Source organism: Pinus tabuliformis, chromosome 7 (genome assembly GCF_031772625.1).
Source record: "Pinus tabuliformis cultivar Carrire ecotype Pingquan chromosome 7, CPIR1, whole genome shotgun sequence".
NCBI classification, from domain to species: Eukaryota; Viridiplantae; Streptophyta; class Pinopsida; order Pinales; family Pinaceae; genus Pinus; species Pinus tabuliformis.
Window position 1 is genome coordinate 569211633 of NC_142293.1, and position 5747 is coordinate 569217379.

At 35.1% G+C, this 5747-nt stretch overlaps 1 long non-coding RNA gene across 1 annotated transcript; it reads left to right on the top strand.

Annotated features, from left to right (window-relative positions):
• Positions 1-1235: 1235 nt before the first annotated feature.
• Positions 1236-3692, top strand: LOC149248694 (uncharacterized). Its single transcript, XR_016265760.1, has 3 exons — positions 1236-1370; positions 2453-3046; positions 3167-3692. It is a non-coding gene; the product is annotated as an uncharacterized LOC149248694 (long non-coding RNA).
• Positions 3693-5747: the final 2055 nt, after the last annotated feature.

Consider the following 5747-nt stretch of genomic DNA (forward strand, 5'->3'; position numbering starts at 1 on the left):
CTTCATCCAAGTCTTTTTTTCTGATGATTCAACTCTTCTTCAACAACTAATTTGGGCCATTGATGCTTATCCATATTTTCAACCTTCTTCAGGTAATTTAGCAAATGAATGATCACTAAAGCCTCAATTGGAAACATACCAGCCTCAGTTAAAAGGATATCATACGTGAACATTGATTTGACTTTAAGGCTACTTTTGATTAGATGATTTTGAATTCTTTTTATTTTTTGCCATTTGTAGCTTGACATGTTGCTCCCCCATATTTTGGAACCATAGAGGAGAACTATCACCACTAATAAACCAAAGCAGGTTTTCTTAGTCTTCCGATCCCATGTTATGCTTGTCTAGACTTGTTTTGAAGGAGGTACAAAGCTTTCCACCCTCCTTGGATTCTCTTTGATCTACATGTCTCCCAATTGAGCCTATAATGGAAATCAATTCCTAGATACTTGTACTCATCTACAACCTCCAAGGGGCTGCCCTCAAAGAGAAAAGTAACCCATTGTTTCTTTATTTTCAAAGAAAAAAACATGACTTTAGTTTTGCTGGTATTTACTTGCATTTCCACATCTTGGCAAAAGAGTTCCAGAGCTTTCAAGTGTTCTCTCAAACCTAGTGCAGATTTAGCAATAAGAATAAAGTCATCTTTATATAAAAACGAGGAAACAAACGTTGGGACAAACACAATAAATCCCGCCGCCGCATTGAAATGCGTCAATCCTTAAAAGTTATAAGTTATAGCCCTACTGTGGGGATGTGAGATGTCACCATTATGTAAAAATCAAAACTAAGCTTTACTTTGCAAATGGGAAAAAAATTTAAGGTCTAGTTAAGATTAATAACAAACAACGAATATTACAATCCTAAATGTCACACAATGGGATAATAATAGGAGGACCTTCTTATTATTCAAAATAAATTTTTCTTCGATTCTTTATTGATTTAATATCCCATATAAACCTTTTACACATTATTTTGAATAAATTTTCTTCTCAAATAGCAAAAATAATGCTCCCCGTGCTAATTGGCCGTTTGGCCGAAAATTCATTCCCTAAGCAATGTATCTGAATGGAATCAGGTCCAGATTCTTTGCATGTCGCCGTTTGGCCGAAGATTCATTCCCTAAGCAATGTATCTGGATGGAATCAGGTCCAGATTCTTTGCATGTCTTCTCTACCCTTTCAGCTTCACATTTACCTTTTTTAATGGAAATCCGTTCACTAGGGAATGAAAAGACGCATAAGTTTGTGGAGGAACTACTGCCGCCTATCCTAGCTTTGCTGGGATTGCTTCCCTGCAGAATTCTGTCCATCCACATTTCCAGAGTTCTGAGTCTCAATTCAATTCAATTCAGACCCTAACGATCAAAGGTAGTGTTGAAATTTTTTTGAGCTTTTCATTATTATTAGATGTCAGAATTTTAAGACGTTGAAATTTATATTACTCTGTGCTTCGGATTTGGACTGTTTCCATGAATATTCAGGTGAGAATTTCCGTTTTCTGGCCTGGAAATGCAGAATCCTCCATTCAGAATCAATGTTATCTGGCTTTTAAATGCGGAGCATGTGGTGATCAATTTCTAAAGAGTAGTTCATTGAGGTGGATGAATTGTTTGGACAGTTAAAAGTGTCTGGTTGGAATTTTGGTCATTCTTTTTCAATTTTTTTTTGTAGAGACTGTTTTTAAATTATGTTTTGGATGGTGGAAATAGATTTATCATTAAAGATTTCCAAAATACTTAAAATTGTGGAGTTCGACAATTTTAGTTTACATTTATAAAAACTTGATCTATTTTTCCAAAAATCTTCAAAGCACTTAAAATTGTGAAATTAGACTATTTTAACTTAAATTTACAAAAACCTACTTGATTTTTTCAAAATATAGCAAAAATTTCCATAACTTTCATGGAAGCAAAAATTTCCATAACTTTCATGGAAAAAAACTCGTTGGACTACTAATGATCGACGGATGCAGAGTATCGCTGATTGATTTCAGTTATCCAATTGTAATGTTAAAAATAGGAATGATGTCACGCATTGAATGAATAACAATGATGACTAAGAAATGGAAAAAAACTCGTTGGACTACTAATGATCGACGGATGCAGAGTATCGCTGATTGATTTCAGTTATCCAATTGTAATGTTAAAAATAGGAATGATGTCACGCATTGAATGAATAACAATGATGACTAAGAAAAGTAATTATAGGAGCAAATAAAGTAATAACAGTAGAGGAGAGTCGAAGTCATTGGATCGTGTGAGGGATTCTAAAACACAGAAATCTTCGCTAGGCCCGTGCAGAATCCTGTCTCCGATCCATTTTTGGAGCCAAACGATCAAAGTTATTTTCGATAATTCTGTTGACCTCTTAAATATTTCTTCCATTTTTCAGATTTTGGACGATTTCTCTGAATCTTAAAGTGTTTAAGTTCATAGTCTTCTGTGTTTCAGATTTCTGACGGTTTCTTGAATCATCAGCTGGGAATTTATGCTATATAGCATGCAAATGCAAAACATAAAGCCATTGATTTCTAATGGCCGACTAATTCAAAGATTGTTCCGGCGAACCGACGTTTGTCCGTGGTTTTTTAAAGCACTGGAAGGTTTTGGACATTCAAAAGAACACGTCGGAGCCGAGTCTTCACCGTTTTCTCAAGCCGCACTATCAGCAGAACAATACATTCCCTGCTTCCGCTCAGCCAAAGCTGATCGGATTCTGGAAATTGCAAGCAAAAACCGATCTATTTCATTCTATGTACAAGGTCCCCGTCGGAGGCACCTTCTATGGCAGACCAAGCTGTTTGAAAGATCCATGTAATTTAAATTTTGCAAATACAGCTTGTGCAAGGATCTTACTGACCCAACCGCATCATTAAGGAAAGCTGTTAAAGCCAGAAGACAATATTGATAACAATTGAATGATACGACCGTGGTGATGAAGTGGCAAAACTGGCCGCTGGAAGCCATTGAAGCCATTAAGTCCTCGACACTTAAGCTCTCACAAGTGCAGGTATCTCTTGATAATGTGCTCATTAACTATATTAGGTATAATTTCAAACAAATACTATAATCATAATCACTAGGTATAATCTCAAACAAATCCTATAGTTATAAGTCCTATATAATATATACTCTACTCACTAACATTTTATGTCTCAATTGCAGAAATGTGGAAGATTGGATAAGATATTACTAGGTTGATGCATAAGTTCTGCTCATCCCTGTTTGATTTTTGGATATGCAATTGACATAAGATGGTTCTATGAAAGTCGTCTTTATCTTTATATGAGATGCCTCTGTCAATCGTTCATGGTCATCCATCATTTCAAAGTGTTACCAACAAGGGTTAATCAGTTCAATGAATATGGGGGATGGTGGTGTATTAGCATTGGCAAATGTCAAGCCACTTCATTCATTTGAATTGTTGAGAGTACCGATAAAAGTGATTCACTGGTTTAATCGAAATGTTTTCCTATGTTTGGCATAGGCACTATGTCAACATTGTTGACGGTGGAGACTATGTGAAGCCTTTTAAGTGATCCGACTTCGTTGAAGCTCCTCAAAATCACATGAGCAATATTATGTTTATACCATGTTTATGCGTTTGTAGTAGTGTCTAACATTGTGTGTTTGCATAATAATTACTCTTAAAAGGTATTGATTACGAGGTTTTTGAAGAGAACATGTTCAACGATTATTACAATCATTTTTTTTTACAAGATGTAAATTCTGGTCTACAAATACTTTTTAGCAATAAGATACTAATATTTATTCCCAATGAAAATAATATTGCATTGTGGATATGTATTGATATATTTTTATAAAAGTATTGCGATAATGAACCATATTTGTATATCTTTTGTGAACAAGGTTTGATTGTAATCATGATTGGGCATATTCTATTAATCAATTTCCTTATGAGCAAGTGTCAGGCAAACTCACAATAGAAAGACACTGTGATTTACACCTAATATAGTATTGCTCATTCTTCATCATTTTGGAGGGCCTTCAATAGAGTATGATCAATCTAGAGCCTTAGTATAGTTCATCATTTTGGAGGGCCTTCAATAGAGTATGATCAATCTAGAGCCTTAGTATAGTGTCCACCCCATGTAGTGTCAAAATAGGGCATGTGCCAAATGTCGAAAAAAACATTTCAAATGCTTGGTAAATGAAGATGCATGTTAATATTTGAGAATGCAAATTCAAGCAAATGGGAAAGTTATTAAATAGATTAGCTATGATGTTTAGAAGTGCACCAGTGTCTCCTCAATAATTAACCTCGTTATATTATGTTTGAGATGATGGATGACCACGAATAATTAATGGATGCTAAATCCTTATCTTACTTCCCATTCAAATAGTTAACATTGGGTAGTAATTATTACTTTTAATTAACCTCGTTAAATTATGTTTGAGATGATGGATGACTACGAATAATTAATGGATGCTACATCCTTAACTTACTCCCCATGCAAATAGTTAACATTGGGTAGACTATATGGTCTTGGGTGAAGCCCCCACATTGAGTGGAGTTGTACTCCCCATTTGAATAGTGAACATTGGGTAGACTATATGGTCTTGGGTGAAGCCCCTACATTGAGTGGAGTTGTCCTTGTGGCTTATTATTGGAGTAATAAATCAAAACCAACCTTAAGAGGGCAAATGTCAATGCTCAATATGGCATGTATCCTTGTATATAGTGTCCATCCACTCCACCCCATTAAGTTATATTTATAATGTCCAATGCAAGTTTGAACTATAGATCCATTGCAAACATGGATAGGTTTAATGAAAATTGATCACTAGTTCAAATTGTATCAATTCACTTGATCACTAGTTCAAATTGTATCAATTCACTTGATCACTAGTTCAAATTGTATCAATTCACTTAATTTATCTTATTTTGTTTTGTATGTTCTTTGAGTAATGATTGTTTAAATATTAGTGGTGAGTTCTTTTCAATGATCTCATTTATTTACATGATAAACCATGTAATTCATTGCAATGTCTTCGCACCATAACAAAAATCTAAGTAGGGCAATTGCATTTTGAAAGAATCTTACATCTAAGCATATGGTCAGAGCAGTGCAACCTAGGTGAGTTGCGAAGTGGATCAAAATCAAGAGATCATGTGAAGTATTGTTGCGCAATTAAAGCGTTAACAACCAAAAAAGTGAATTGAAAATCAACCTAGAGTTTGTTATTCACTTTGATAATAAGGTTATTTAGAGCATGATTAGGGGGCAAAGCAAAGCTTTCCTAGTTTGCATTAAAGAGAATGATGTATAGAGTGTAGAGCACCATCGAACTTGAACAAGATTGGTTGTAATGAAATTTCTCTACTTATTTCTCTAACCTTTTTTATTATTTTCTAAGTAAAACTATTCTATTGATATGAAACAAAATATAAGTACATCGAGGCTTTGGCCTCAGCAGTGCTGAACATCGTTTGTCAAAAAATATAAGTGCGACTGCCCCATAAATGGGGAAACCAGTCCGTTAAGCATAGAAAAAACCCACACAGGGGATACCAGTTTTAACCAAAAAATCCAAACATTGCAAAAAAACTGCCCGGAGGAAAGTTTTAACAAAACATGTCATAACAAAAAGCATCCAATCAGCATAAGAAAAACGCTAGCTGGCAGAAGGGCGACACCTGGCTGCCATATGTCAATCTTGGAGATCGTCTAGGGCAGGCTCTTCTTCGATAAGGCACGCGTACTTGTACCACTCCTCCTCCTCT